At 39.2% G+C, this 16,584-nt stretch overlaps 1 pseudogene; it reads left to right on the top strand.

Annotated features, from left to right (window-relative positions):
* The first annotated feature begins 700 nt into the window (after positions 1–700).
* Positions 701–3,169, top strand: LOC100992732 (elongation factor 1-alpha 1-like; annotated as a pseudogene).
* The last annotated feature ends 13,415 nt before the right edge of the window (positions 3,170–16,584 follow it).

Raw genomic sequence — 16,584 nt, 5'->3', positions numbered from 1 at the left:
AGTGACTTGCAAGCAAGCCTCTCGCTAATGAATATTAAACCCCTTGGGTCAGGGAGGTCTTCCGCCTTTCCCTATGGATAGGGTAAGACAAGATGCCATTTTTTCTTTTGGCGACCTAATGAATCTCTAACTGCTGATTTGTTTCCGTTTTCAGTCTAGAATAAACAAAAAGGCTTACGGCCTCCTTCTATGGTCGCCTGAGCTCACCAAACACCATGCAAAGGCAGCAATTTTTCATTATTGATAAAATGTAATGTCATAATGTCACGGCCTTTCAGGTCATCATCTTTGTAAGTCAGCAATGACATTATCACATTTTATAATGATAATAAATGGCCATAATGTTTGCATGTTATTTTCATTGGCTCCTCCAGAATTCTAATTCAACACCATCAACAGAAGGAACTCAACAGCAACTTCAAATGTCTACCTCCTTAGAACTGCTCAAGGCTAATAGTAAAATTTGCAAGAATCAAAGCTAATTAAAAGCATAAGGACCATTTTTACCCCATTGACTAAATGCCTCACCTTTAGAAAGAATTTTTGCAGAATGTATTTTTACTGTTGGATTTTGGCACCTAAATGCATTAAATATATCTACTTGCTATTCATTCATGAACTCTCACTAACCCCTTTCTGTCCCATTCCTGCCTGTGCTTCTCTAATCTGTCTAGTGATTTTTGAGTGCTGCATTCTGCCAGTTTCACAATAATCATAGAACACTAATTGGTCTAAATTATAAGAATCATTCATGGGGCACTTATTTCCACATATTAGCCTTCTGACTCTGCTCCTTGCTGAACAAGTAGAAATATTTCATTGTTTAGCCCCAGAACTCAAACAAGTATTCTTCAGAAAGCAATTTTTTTTGTTCATCAACAATACAGAGTAACAGAGAAATAGAGTCGAGTCAGAATAAATTCACACTCCAGTCCTAAATACGCTAAAACTAAAATAGACTTGAGAGACTTCAGGAAATGTTTTACAACCTGTAGCACTTCACAAAGAAAGAAACGGAGTGAGACCCTGTCTCAAAAAGGAAAAAAAGAAAGAAAGAGAGAGAGAGAGAAAGAAAGAAAGAGAGAAAGAAAGAAAGAAAGAAAGAAAGAAGAAAGAAAGAAAGAAAAGGAAACAAAGAAAGAAAGGAAGGAAGGGAGAAAAGGAAGGAAATTATCATTTGCTGAGCTCTGCACTGGTGTATCTCATCTGATCTTCAATGATCCCTAAAAGATAAGAATCATTCTCTGCTTTTAAAAGATAAGGAAACTTAGACTCAAGGAGAGTAGGCCGCTGATGGGTCACAAAAGCAGCGATCAAACTTCACAGTTGTAACTTCAAAGCTCATGAATGTTCCATTGCACAAAACTCCTAAATTAGACATTCCACTACTACAGAAGGAAGAATCAAATCTTCTGATCAGCCCCAAATAAAATCATATATTTAGTAAAACAACAGATATGAGTAGACTTCAGATGCAGAAAATATTTATCTTGCCATTAATACATCCAGCTAGACTGCAGTGGTACCATAGTCTCAGAGCAGGCCATCTTAATTGAGTTAATGACTTCCATTCATCTGTGTGATTCCTCATTGATGTATTTTCCACATTATTCAGTATGTTTCACTATTGTCATCAAAAACCGGGCCAAATTAGGCAGTTTCATGAGATTTGTAGATCAGCAGCCCTTTAGCTGATACAATAAAACCATGTAAAAAGTATATAGTGCTTTTTCCCAATGGGTTTGCCACCAGAACACAGGTGTCATGAAAACTACCCCTAAAAGCCAAAATGGGAAAGGAAAAGACTTATATCAACATTGTCATCATTGGACGCATAGGTTCGGGCAAGTCCACCACCGCTGGCCATCTGATCTACAAATGCAGTGGCATTGACAAAAGAACCATTGAAAATTTGAGAAGGAGGCTGCTGAGATGGGAAAGGGCTCCTTCAAGTATGCCTGGGTCTTGGATAAACTGAAAGCTGAGCGTGAACATGGTATCACCATTCATACCTCCTTGTGGAAATTTGAGACCAGCAGGTACTATGTGACTATCACTGATGTCCCAGGACACAGAGATTTCATCAAAAATATGATTACAGGGACATCTCAGGCTGACTGTGCTGTCCTGATAGTTGCTGCTGGTGTTGGTGAGTTTGAGGCTGGTATCTCCAAGAATGAGCAGACCTGAAAGCCTGCCCTTCTGGCTTACACACTGGGTGTGAAAGAACTAATTGTTGGTGTTAACAAAATGCATTCCACGGAGCCACACTACAGCCAGTAGAGATATGAGGAAATCATTAAGGAAGTCAGCACTTACACTAAGAAAATTGGTTACAACCCCGGCACAGTAGCATTTGTGCCAATTTCTGATTGGAATGGTGGCAACATGCTGGAGCCAAGTGCTAACATGCCTTGGTTCAAGGGATGGAAATTCACCTGTAAGGATTGCAGCGCCAGTGGAACCACGCTGCTTGAGGCTCTGGACTGCATCCTACCACCAACTCGTCCAACTGACAAGCCCTGCTTCTCCAGGATGTCTACAAAATTGATGGTATTGGTACTGTTCCTATTGGCCAAGTGGAGACTGGTGTTCTCAAACCTGGTATGGTGGTCACCTTTGCTCCAGTCAACATTACAACTGAAGTAAAATCTGTCAAAAGGCACCATGAAGATTTGAGTGAAGATCTTCCGGGGGACAATGTGGGCTTCAATGTCAAGAATGTGTCTGTCAAGGATCTTTGTCGTGGCAAAGTTGCTGGTGACAGCAAAAATGACCCACCAATGGAAGCAGCTGGCTTCACTGCTCAGGTGATTATCCTGAATCGTCCAGGCCAAATCAGCCCTGTCTACGTCCCTGTCCTGGATTGCCACATGGCTCAACTTGCACGCAAGTTTGCTGAGCTGAAGAAAAGATTGATCGCCATTCTGGTAAAAAGCTGGAAGATGGCCCTAAATTCTTGAAGTCTGGTGATGCTGCCATCGTTGACATGGTTCCTGCCAAGCCCATGTGTGTTAAGAGCTTCTCAGACTATCCACCTCTGGATCGCTTTGCTGTTCGTGATATGAGACAGACAGTTGTCGTGGGTGTCATCAAAGCAGTGGACAAGTAGGCTGCTGGAGCTGGCAAGGTAGCCAAGTCTGCCTAGAAAGCTCAGAAGGCTAAATGAATATTATCCCTAATACCTGCCACCCCAGTCTTAATCAGTGGTGGAAGAATGGTCTCATAACTGTTTGTTTCAATTGGGCACTTAAGTTTAGTAGTAAAAGACTGGTTAATGATAACAATGCATCGTAAAACATTCAGAAGGAAAGGAGAATGTATTGTGGACCACTTTGGCTTTCTCTTTTGCGAGTGACAGTTTTTAAGTTATTAGTTTTTAAAATCAGTACTTTTTAATGGAAACAACTTGGCCAAAAATTTGTCACACAATTTTGAGACCCATTTAAAAAGTTTAATGAGAAAAAAAAAAAAGAGCATATAATGGTGTTGGTATGAGAGCTTCCCACGCCTGTTCTAGTCAATGAAAGGAGGTACTTATAACCACTTCCAATTAAAATAACAAACATTTCTACAAGGACTTCACTGCTCTCAAAGCACTATTCACTATGCTATTGCATTTATCCTGATAGCAAACTCATGCTCAGATAAGGAAACAGATTGCTTAACTTGTCCAAGTTCATACACACACCAAGTGACAAAAATAAAATTCCAACAGAGGTCTTCCAGCTCAACTGCCTATACTCTTTCCATTCTAACAAAGCCTTTAGTACATTTAGGGCAAGTGATTTCTAAGAGCAATGCATCAATATTCAGAGAAAGATCGGCCTTCCCTCGAAGGGGCAGACCAGGCAAACATCCAGACCTCATAACAATTTAAGCTTTCTCGAAATGGAATGCTGGTATGGAGGAAGGTGGAGAAAGGATTTTCAGAGAGTGGGGTTTAGCAATCTATTCTATGCATTAACTCACAAGCACATGTTGAGGAAGGAAATAGGCTAATCCTCCTCATTCCTTCATTTGTTCATTCATTCAACACATGTTTCTGAATACCGCCTCTAGGAAAATATTATGCAAGCACTGAGGATAGAATAGTGAATGACACACATTGACCTGCCCTTGTGGAGCTCACATTTATGAAGATGAGTTGGACGTTAAACAGCTAGCATCATGAGCAATCATCTCACTACCATCAATATAAGTGAAAACTAGTTGTAAGAATGCAGTGCTACAGGAGGACTTGACCAGTGCCAGGGGACTAAAAATGCCCTAAGACTGAGACATGTACATTAATATACGAGGCAAGAGTAAATAAAAATCACAAAGCAAAACATTAGGAAATCAAGGGAATTTTCCATTCTTGCCTCCATCCTCAAGGCTCCTTCTTGCTTGGTTTCCCATGCTCTATTAGCCAAATGCCATAGCTAACAAAGCAGATGGCTACCATAATGGTTATTAGCTGAACCATCATTCAGCATTTGCCTGGTCTAACTCATAGCCTCTTTGGAGAGCTGTAAACATATAATTTTGACAGGTTAGAGGCAGCCTTACTGACATGCCTGATGGTTTTCTTCCAAGTCAGATTTTAAATCATAGCTAGTCTGGCAGGTGTTGCAGGGACCACCCCTTTCCCTTTCCTGTCTCTTTGTACAATTCCTCACACTAAGCCATATGTGGCCACTGCACATGAAGCCACACAAGACTCCACATCCCCTGACTTCTGTGTCCTCTCTTTTTTTTTAACTATTTCCTGTTCTTGGATATTGCTATAGACTGAATTGTGCCCCCTAAACTTTCTATGTTAAAGCCCTAACCCCAAATATATTTCACGATAGGACCTTTAGGGAGGTAATTAAGTTAAAATGAGGCCATAAGGGTGGGGCCCTGATCTGCTAGAATCAGTGTCCTGATAAGGAGAGACATCAAAGAGCAATCTCTCTCCACACCCTTACAGAGGAAGGGCTTTGTGAGGACAGCGAGAAGGCACCCATCTGCAAGCCAGGAAGAGATACTTCACTAGAACAAAGCCTGTTGACACCTTGGTCTTGGACTTCCAGCCTCCAGAACCGTGAGAAAAAAAATTTCTGTTGTTTAAGCCATACAGTCTCTGATGTTTTTATGGAAGCCTCAGCTGACAAGAATATAAACTTGAAAACAGAAATCTGCCATGTATAGCACATCCATAAAAAGTGTTAATGGGGCTGTATATGAGTATTACAAAGGTAGTAATTGTACAACTTGTGCTCCCGGCTCTAGAGGCTGGGAAGAGGAAATGGCAGTAGCTGGGGGAAAAAAATCATTGAGGGGATTGTCCAGATAGGAAGACTATAACCTTCACAGTTCCCACTGCATCATTGCAGGCAAATGACAACAATTTTAGATATCTGCTCCTAAACCTTGTTTTTAAGTTATCTTCACCATATTCCATAATTATATATTCCAGGAAGGCCCTTTCTGAATAATTTTGGAATGGTTTATATCAGAAAGAGCCGTAGCCATCGAGTTCCTGGGAGCACGCTCCTCACCAGAAGACAGAGAGTACAGTCATTGTTTGCCAATAAGGAATTAATCTGGAGAGAGAAGAAGCTTTAAAGAAAATATTTTGATAAGGCTTTTAGGATTTGGTAAGCCAAATTTCATGGAACTTGATATCCTTGGTAGCCATAGAAATACCAGACGTAGCTATTGTCTCATCTTCAATTGTAGGAGCATTTAAGGGAAAGGGTCCAAATCATACAAGTTTATCTGTAGCTGTAAAACAAAAATTAGTCTTTCCTTGAGATAAATTGGAAGCAGACAGAATGCTTTACTTAGGATTAGGTATTCTTCTTGCAGGATACTTAATACTGAGTAACCTGAAGGAACAGGGCATTGTATCTGTCAGTTATGTTTAATAATTCTGTATAGTAAACCACCCTAAAACTCAATGGCATTCAACAATAAGCATTTTTATTTCTCACTCATAAATCAGCAGGTTAGCAATGGCTTGGCTGGACTCAGCTGCAAGTTAGATTCAGGTCTGCTCCACCTCTCTCCATCCTCCTTGGACACAGTAGCTACCCAGACATATTATTCTCATCGAAAAATTGGAAGCACAAGAAGACAAGCACAACTCCAGCAAGACACTTTAAGCCTTTTCTTTAAGTCTTGGTCAAAGCAAATCACACAACTAAGCCCAAGATCCAAGTGCAGGCAGGGAAGGACATCTCACCCACCATGAGGCCAAAGCAAGTTATAGGGCCAAGCCCAACATCAACAGGGTGGAAAGATTTACTTCTCCAGTGTGGGAAGGTGGGGAGGAGAGTGAATATTTGCTTAACTATAATCTAACTAACCACAGGGATATTATTATCTCTATTTTACAGTTAGGAAAACAGATCACTCACCCAAACTGCAGAGCTACAGTGTGAACCCAAGCTTATATTTTTTCCAAAGTTCATATTCTTTCCATTCTGCTGCCCTCTAGTTAATGGAAGGGAAAACATAGGGAAACATTGTCATAGTGGCAAAAGGCGCAATGGATTGAAGGGACATAGTTATAAACTAATACAGGGGTTGGGGGTTGGGGTGCCCAGTGGTGGAAAAATGAGATAGAAGCTAGTCTATCAAATACATGTTGATTTCACCCATTGAAAAAAATATATATTTACTGAGCGCCCACAATGCACTAGGTACTGTGGTAGGATTTGTCATCCTAGACAGGCATCTGTCAATGCTTGATGAAAATTGGTTCAGTGAAACCAAGTTTTACAGGCTGTGCCAATGACCTTCCAGGTCCTTTGGAAGGCATGTTCCCTTCTGCACACCTTGCCATCTAATCCCACACTGCCAGACCTAACCCCCACCAAGACCTCCTCTACCCCCCAATCCCTCCTCCACCACCAGCCAGCTCAGCACCTTTAAGTTGCCTGATACTATTTGGTATTATTATTTGTGCCAAATGATAAATAAAAGCTTTATCACATCTTAAATATAAATAGTTCATGCAAATCAATAAGAAATATATAAGCACCCTATAGAAAAAGATCAGTAAGATCATGACTACTCAATGAACAACAAAAAAAGAAAATCATGAAAAAATGTTTAACTATAAGTGTCCATCAGCTAAGACCAAGCACCACAAGACCATTCTGACATGTAGCCCATACTGGAATAACTTCTTAAGCCAGCCAGCATTTTCTACCCCAGAAATGACCCTCCCTACTACAGTTTTCATACAGTCTCTCCTACCACCACACTCTCATCCTTACAAATATACACATCCTCAGCTCTCCTGACCACAATCTCTGCTGGTCCAAAAATTATCTCATAATAAATTCTTCGATTACTTCATACAGCCCATATTGTGCTCAGCTACCTTGCAGTCTAGTCTTGCTTGAAGCAATTTAAATATTTCCTGAAGTCGCTCAAAGACTTTACTCATAAGACACAGCAAAGCTTTTTAAAATCCCTTTTACCATCATTTCTCCTTATCCCACTTGTCTCTAACATTTCTTTCTTCTCTCTTCCTCTAAACTCCCCACACAATTCTCTGGAATCCAGCCTCCATGGATTCCCTTTTTCTGATCTTTCCCTGCACTCCATCCTTTTTTCTATCAATGCCCTAGGATCTATTCAGTGAGCCAGATGCTGTTGGCCTCATGGTCTTTGTTGCTCGCACTGCCCTAAAATGCTCTTCACCTGGATACCCACTTGGTTCGTTCTTGTTCCTCCTTCAGGCCTTTATGCAAATGCCACCTTTGCTGTGAGGCCTTTTCAGCCCATGCCAGGGAAAACAGCATGTTCCCATCCCACACTTGCTACTCCCTGTCCTCCTTCCCTGCTTTCTCTATAATTGTAGCATGTATTTGCATCTGACATGCTATCCATTTTATTTCTTTGTTTACCTTTTATCTCCCCTCGGTGGAGTGCGAGATACATGAAGGTGGGGGGATGTTGTCTGTTTTGCTCATGCTGTTTCCCCAGCAAAGTGCCTGGCATTTAGGGTGCCTTCAAAAATAGGTATTCACCCATTATGTTTGTTCTGCATAATAAAGGACCAAGAAGAAACTGGCAAAATTGATGATGATGAAGGTGATGAAGGGGAGGGAAGCCGTGGACACTCCACATGTAATATCTTTTTTCTTTGTTTGCTTTATTGCACTGTAGCACTGTCTTTGGCCTGACCCAGGCTGCAGGATACTCCTACCAATACAGGCACCTGCCCACCTGTCTCTTCTGGACCACCCTATAATCACTCTGTGTTCCCTTGTTCCCACCATATTCCTCAGTGGTCTGAACCTGTTCTGTTTCATCCTCTCAGGAAGAGGTAATACCTTTGTTCATTTTTGATACGTTAAGCCTACAATTCCAGTGACCCTTTCTAGTGCAATGTGGTGTGCCTGGGCTTATTCTTAAAGGACTTCCCACAGAGACAGGGCTTTACCCATAGGAATAAGTCTCTAATGGTTACAAACTATGGCCTCCAAGCCAAGATATACACCTGAGACACCATCAGCCATAACTCCTCTGGAGAAAAGCAGCTCATTTTTATGCCATATGAGAGGACTTTCTCTGTCATGGAAACAAGGTCATCCAAATAGACAATAAGATCACTGATCTCTGTGACTTGACCATGGAGAAACACCAAAGTGCTCTGCCCTCAATGTAATGCCATTAGAATGTTTCTGAGCACAGACATGTCCTGAAATATAGTTGAGAGATTATCAACAGATGTATATTTTACCCTTGTTCTTCCTATCTCTCATTTACCATAGATAATTGGGAATTGACTGAATCAGATGGACAGTAAATAGAATGTCAATTTATTTCTACTAAAATCCAATCAACTGCTTATACACCTCTCTTTCCTCACCCATTTGTTTACACTGTTAGGTAAAAAAAAAATAAGGTATATATGTATTAAAATATATGACTTACATAACTAGAAGTCTAAAGTTAAATTTTAAAGCACCAAGAAAAAATTATAGGTAAATACTTACCTGACTTATGTGAAGGAAATAATATTTAATCATAAAAAGAAAGAAATAAACAGCATTGAAAAAGATGTTTTCTTTCAAAATATAAAACTTCATAACTATCATTTATACCAAATGGTGAAAAGCTTTAATGCATTTTATATATAAAGAGTTCCTATAAATAAATAAGAAATATATCAGTACCCTGTAGAAAAAAATAAGAAAAAAAATAGTCAATAAACAAAAAATGAATAAATAATAAAAAATGTTTAACTTCAGCAATAATCAAGAATGTGCACACATAAGCAAGATGGGTCCCCAACAAAATACTAGCAAACCAAATTCAACGGCACACAGAAAAGATCATACAACATAATCAAGCGAGATTTGTCCCTGGGGTGCAAGGATAGCTCTGCATACACAAATCAATCAATGTGATATACAACATTAACATAATGAATGATTTTTTAAAATCACATAATCATCTGAATAAATGCAGGAAAAGCATTTGAAAAAATTCAACACCTTTTTATAATAAAAAACACTCAACAAACTAGGTATTGAAGGAATGTATTTCCTATAATAAAAGCTATATATAAAAAGTCCATAAACTAAAAGCTTTTCCTCTAAGATCAGGAATAAGGCCAGGCTATCATCTCTTACTTCTGCTCAACATAGTATTAAAAGTCCTAGCCAGAGTAATTAGGCAAGAAAAAGAAATTAAAAGCCTCCAAATTGGAAGGAAAGATGTAAAATTGTCTCTGTCTGTAGATGACATGATCCTATATATAGCAAACCCTAAAGGCTCCACAGAAAAACTCTTAGAACTAATAAATGAATTCGGTAATGCTGCAGGATACAAAGTTGAGATTTTAAAAAATCAACTGCATTTTTACATACTAACAAATGACCCAAAAGAAAATTAAGAAAACAGTCTCATTTATAATAGCATTTAAAAGAATGAAATACATAGAAATAAACTTAACCAAGGATGTGAAAGACTTGTACACTGAAAACTATAATACACTGATGAAAGAAATTTAAAAAGAGACAAAGAAATGGAAAAAAAATCTCATGTTCATAGATTGGAAGAATTAATATTGTAAAAACATCCAAAGCAATCTACAGATTCAATTGTATTCCCAAGAGAATCCCAATGGCATTTCTTATAGAAACAGAAAAAGAAAATCCTAAAATTCATATGAAAAAACAAAAGGCCCAGAATACCCATCATAATCAAAGCTGGAGGCATCATATTTCCTGACTTAAAGACATATTACAAAGCTACAGTAATTCAAACAGCAGGGTACTGGCATAAATACAGACATACAAACCAATGAAACAGAATAGAGAGTCCAGAAATAAATCCATGCATATACTGTCAACTGATGTTCAATAAAAAATACATGACGGAGAAAAATGATCTCTTTAACAAATGGTGATGGAATAACTGTATCCCAGAGGCAAAAGGATGAAATTGGATCCCTCCTTAACTTGTACTATACACAAAAATCGACTCAAAATAGGTTAAAGACTTAAATGTAAACCTGAAACGGTAAAACTTTTAGAAGAAAAAATACAGGAAAAGCTTCATGAAATTGGTCTTGGCAATGATTTTTTGAAAATGATACCAAAAACACAGACAACAAAAGCAAAAACAGACAAATGGGCACAACAGCAAACTAAAACTCTTCTTCCCAGTAAAAATAAATTAATAAATAAATAAACTAAGTGAAAAGGCAACCCATGGAATGGGAGAAAATACATATACATAATAAGGGGTAGTTCTCAAAATACATAAAGAACTCCTCCTACAACTCAATAGCAAAATAATAATAATAACCTAACTAAAAAGTAGGAAATTGACTTGAATAAATATTTCTCCAAAGAAGACATACAAATGTCCAATAGATACATGGAAAAGTGTCAACACCATTAATTATCAGGGAAATGGAAATCAAAACCACAATGAGATATCACTGCACACATGTTAAGATGGCTATTATCAAAAAACAAAAGATAACAAGTGTTGGCAAGAATGTGGAAAAATTGGAATCCTTGTACATTGTCAGAGGGAATGGAAAATGGTGCAACCACTATAGAACTACCGTATGATCCAGCAATCCCACTTCTGGGTATGTATCCAAACGAAATGAAATCAGAATATCAAAGAGATATCTGCAATCCCATGTTCATTGCAACATTATTCAGAATACCCAAGGTGTGAAAACAACCCTAATGTTCACCAACAGACAAATGGATAAAGAAAATATAGTATACACATATAATGAAATATTATTCAGCCTTAAAAAGGGAGGAAATCCTACCATTTGCAACCACATGGATAGACCTGGAAAACATTATGCAAAGTGAGATAAGTCTATTACAGAAGGACAAATACTGCATGATTCCACTTATATGAGGTATCTAAAATAGTCAAACTTATAGAAGCTGAAAATAGAGTGATGGTTTCCAGGGAATGGGGCGAAGGTGAAATGGGAAGTCATTCAATGGGTACAAAGTTACAATTGTACAAAATAAATAAATTCTAGATATCTACTGTACGACATAGTGCCTGCAGTTAACAATATAATGTTGTGCACTTAAAAATTTGCTAAGAGGTAGATCTCATGTTAAATTCTTGCTCATATCACAAAAAAGTATTGGGACACAAAGTAACTTTTGGAGATGACAGATATGTTTACTACCTTGATTATGGTGATGATAGCCCAGGTATATGCACATATTCAAATTCATAAAATTGTATACATTAAATATATATCCAGTTTTGTATATCAATTAAAACCTCAATAAAGCTACAAAAAAGATGGTGTTTTCTGCCTATTCAGCCTGTAAGGTTTTTTAATAATTATACTCAGTATCAATGATGATACAGCAAAATAAATATTTTTATACAATGTTACTGAAAAACTAACGTTGCCTTTCTGGAGGGTGATTTAGCAATCTATAAGTATTCATATTTTTATATAATAATATCCTTATTAATTTATTCTAAGGAAATAATTGGGGATTTGCAAAAATATTTATTTATAGCAATGTTTGTTTACTATAGTGTTCTTTATGTTTGAAACACCCTAAATGGAAACACCTATAGTGTTATTTATATTGGAAACACCTAAAATTAACAATAAAGGAAGGCTAAGCAAATGGTGACAGTTATACTATGCAATCACTGAATATATTTAATTATGGCAGACTGTACTTTGCAAAAATGACTGCAGCAACATTTCTGGCCCACGTGCCCTTCCAAAGCCTTGCCATTTCCCATTTGTAGCAGGCTAACTAATAGCTCATATTTAGAGAGACGTTTGAAGATGCAAGGCTGCTGGCCTTAAAGATGGAGAATGAGGCCACAAGCCAAGAACTGAGGGCAGCCTCTAGAAGCTGGAAAAGCAAGGAAATGGATTCCTCTCTCAAGCCTCCAGAGGAGGCAGCCCTGCCAACACTTTGATTTGGCCCAGTAAAACCCATTTCAGATTTCTAACCTTCAAAACTGTAAGATAATAAATCCCTGTTGCTTTAAATTTGTAGTAATATGTTAGATCAGTGATAGGAAACTAACACAGTACTTGAGAGGTCCATGTCTCAAAGGGAGACATATGTCTCTCCTTGAAACTGGGTGGGCTTTTGAGACTGCCTTGGTGAACAGCATGTGGTAAGGAAATGCTATGTGACTTCCAAGACTAGGTCACCACATAAAAGGTGAGTTGGCATCAGCCTGGCCTTTCTTTACAGACATGCACTTTTGGACCTGGGCTGTCATGTAAGGAACATGGCCATCCTGAAGCCACCATGCAGGAGAGAGCACATCACAGAAAGAAATGTCCAAAAGCTTAGCTGTTCCAACTTTCTGCTGTTTAAGCTTTTCCAGCCTAGACAGCAGACCTGTGAGTAAGCAACCTTCAGATAACCAGCCCAAGCTACCACCTGACTGCAACTGCATGAAAGGCTCTGAGCAAGAACTACTTAGCTGAGCCTAGTTAACTTCCAGAACCATGACAGACAATGAAACCATGATTCTGTTGTTCTATGCCATTAGGTTTCAGGGTGGCTTAGTTAGCATCAATAGGTAACCAATACATTAATGATAAAGAGAAATGCTCAGAATATAATACCAAGTTCAAAAGTACAGAAAACCAAATCCTGCATGTTCTCACTTATAAGTGGGAGCTAAATGAGAACACATTAACACATAGAGGTGAACAACAGACACTGGGGCCTGTCAGACAGTGGAGGTTGGGAGGAGAGAGGGGATCAGGAAAAATAACTAATGGGTCGCTAGGCTGCTGCTTTGTGAGCACCAGACCTGGCTTTAGTTTTCATGGACAAACAACCAGCACTGGGTGGGTTGTGCCCCACCTTGAAATGGTGGGGTGTAGAGTGCGGGATCTAGACAGCAGACTTGTGAGTAAGCAACCTTCAGATAACCAGCCCAAGCTACCACCTGACTGCAACTGCATGAAAGGCTCTGAGCAAGAACTACTTAGCTGAGCCTAGTTAACTTCCAGAACCATGACAGACAATGAAAACATGATTCTGTTGTTCTACGCCATTAGGTTTTGGGGTGGAAAGTGACAATACCTGAGTGGTGAAATAATCTGTACAACAAACCACCAGGACACAAGTTTACCTATGTAACAACCCTGTACATGTATCCCTGAACTTAAAATAAAAGTTAAAAGAAAAACAACAAAATTTGTAAGTAGGCTACAAGCTAAAGTGCGTGCGTGTGTGTGTGTGTGTGTGTGTGTACGTGTGTGTGCATACAGAAAAAACTTGGAGTCACCAATATGCATTTAGTGGTTATCTCTGTGTCCTGGGTGAAAACATTAATATCTTTATAGTTTTCTATATGTCCAAACAAATACTTGTCTATACAATAAACAAGCATTACTTTTGTAACCAGGGAAAAATATTTTTAAGCTCTTTAAATACCATTACTTCTAAATCTATCACAAGTGTAGAAAACATGTGAGCACATCCAGTGTGTGAACACATGTATGTGCATCTCCAAGATAAAATCAAGAGGGGAAGGGGCTACTTGATTAATCTGAGCAAGAACATGAACCTTTAAACCCTGCTTTTATTCTTCCTTTTCCTACAGAGGAGATGGCAGCAAATACCTTCTAATGTGAAGTCCAATTCCTAATCCTTTTAGCCACTCCCAATTCAACTATAATTGACTGATGCAACTAGGCTTGGATTCTGTTCTGTGACACAGATAAGAGATTATCTATAGCTTCTCCTGGACAGAGGAATGTCAGCCACTCCTTTTAGAATTACCCCCTTTCTCTGTGCAGAGTGCCTAAAAAGCACCCCATTTTTGCTGTCTCCCATCAGTATCTCAGAAAGATGAGTCCCTGGAGAAGGGTCGGAGGTGAGATGAGAGAATGGAAAGGAGGTGGAGATCCTTGGTCCTAGGATGCTACAGTGCCCCATTTAATTCTCATGGAAACCCTTTGGGGCATAATTAACAATCCCCTTTTTACAAATGAGAGCATTTAGGCTCAGAAAGATTAAGCAATTTACTCACGTCAAAGAGCAAGTAAGTGGCACAGCTAAACTTCTAATACAAAGTTTCTTATCATGGTAAAACTACACCTCTTTTCCTTCACCTCAATTTCCTAGTACCTACTTCAGAGTTGTAGTGTGTGTTAAATTATTGAGTATACATATCAAATTTTATCATTTCATATTATGCAGAACAATGGCTCCCACGTGAGCACCCTATATTAGTGTTAGCTGTCATTTGAGTTGTTATGAATCAAGGTCATACAGAGAGCACAGGTAGGCACTAGAGGCTGTCAACTGTCCTCCCTGCAGAGATCCAGCACTCTGCACCCCACCATTTCAAGGTGGGGCACGACCTACCCAGTGCTGGTTGTTTATCCATGAAAACTAAAGCCAGGTCTGGCGCTCACAAAGCAGCAGCCTAGCGACCCACCCCAGACACACATTCTCCTTGCTCTTTTTCAAAAAGCACAATAGCTCTCACACAGTCCAAGGACTATCATTAAAAGTCAGCCTCTCCGGAACGTGCCGATTCTGGTGGCGCTGACAAGTGACGGCGGGAGGAGGGGCTCCCTCAGCTCCCCCCCGCCCCCCCACCCCCGCCAACACAAACTGGCTGTTTCTATAAAATAAATGAGGAAGGAAATGGTGTTGCATTGGGATCTGCCTTCTAAATGCACTGAAAACTGAGGCTCCTGTCTTTGGGCATTTCCTAAAAGGCCTCTGGAGCTTTCCTTGCCAAGCCTCGATATTGAGGGTAGTTTTAGCTGTTTAAGCCTTCCTCTTCTAACAGGGGTCAAAGGGCTGGAAAGATCTTCTCAAAAGGATAGAGAAGGAATCATTAAAAGGGAGGAGAAGGAAAGTGACAGAAGGTCAGCCTCTTTTTTCCTAATGGGTGCGTCCCTGAGGGGTCAGGCCCAGTGGCCGCGCGCTGCACAGGCACCTGGCTTCCGAAAACCTGCAGCAATTTGATTAACACTGCCCTGAGAGTGAGAGCAGAGGAAGCTCTAAGGGGCAGCCCAGGGAGGGTGTGGGGAAGAGAGAAAACACAATAGAAATCTGATTGTGATAAGTAAATTTCATTGATCGCATTAACATAAAACGATAGTGTTTCAGTAAACCAGAGAGAGCAAGCACTTGAAATCGTGTTTTGAGTCTGTCATAAAGCTTATTTCCTTCACATATAAATTTGACCCAAAAATGTGACATTGCTTAGCAAGAAGCTTTGTATAAGGACTGGTTTGGGATTAAAATTCATCTTTGCATGCAATGCAAGCACACAAATAGTGAAGGTTTTCACTGATTTTTAGTCAACAAGCAATAAACTGCATTTGCACCCACACACCTACTCCTAACACCCCATCTGGTAACATTTCCACGTTTCAAGGAAAGAAATCAATAGCAATAATCCGTGAGGGACTCATAGGGTGTATTTTTTTTTTAATCACACTGCCATTTTAAAAAAATTTTCACCTATCTACTTAAAGCAAAATATTGTTATTTTTGTATATTCACATGAAAATCTCAACATTATTACTGGGGGAAAAGAATTAGAGGAGAAAGGGAGATGAGTCAATTAAAACAAATGTGGGAAAATATGTTCAAAACACATGTTTTTAACAATAAGGTTCTATTTGAACAACTCAAGCAATAATCAATGCACAAGCTGAAAAATCCCCAGTCAACCCACATATTCAAAATTATATTTTGACTCTGTTTCTATGGAAAGAACAGCTAAAATGCATGTGGATGTCACTTCTCAAAGGAAAAAGCCATCCTGCTTTCAACTTGCAGTGCAGGGAGAAGACACCATCCCCGAACCCTGAAATTTAGAACTATGTCATTGCTGATTTTCTGTGCAAGAAGGAAATATGATTCTTTGTTACTGCTCTTATTTATTGCAGACCTTGTCTGGAATCTGGTATTGAAGGCATGCTTGATGAGTTGCCGCCTTGAACTTTCCCACTGATCAATGCCAGCGCTGCTGCTGCATGAAAGAATAGCTTTCCCGAGGAGCCACTATCACACGGAAACCAGCTACCCAGCACGCTTTTTGAAAAATGGGCAAGAGCCTTGTATGCTTAAGCTTCGAAAC

This window comes from Pan paniscus, chromosome 16 (assembly GCF_029289425.2).
Source record: "Pan paniscus chromosome 16, NHGRI_mPanPan1-v2.0_pri, whole genome shotgun sequence".
In the NCBI taxonomy this organism is placed as follows: domain Eukaryota; kingdom Metazoa; phylum Chordata; class Mammalia; order Primates; family Hominidae; genus Pan; species Pan paniscus.
The sequence above is the reverse complement of the archived record's forward strand: the minus strand, read 5'-3'. Positions and strand labels throughout refer to the sequence as shown.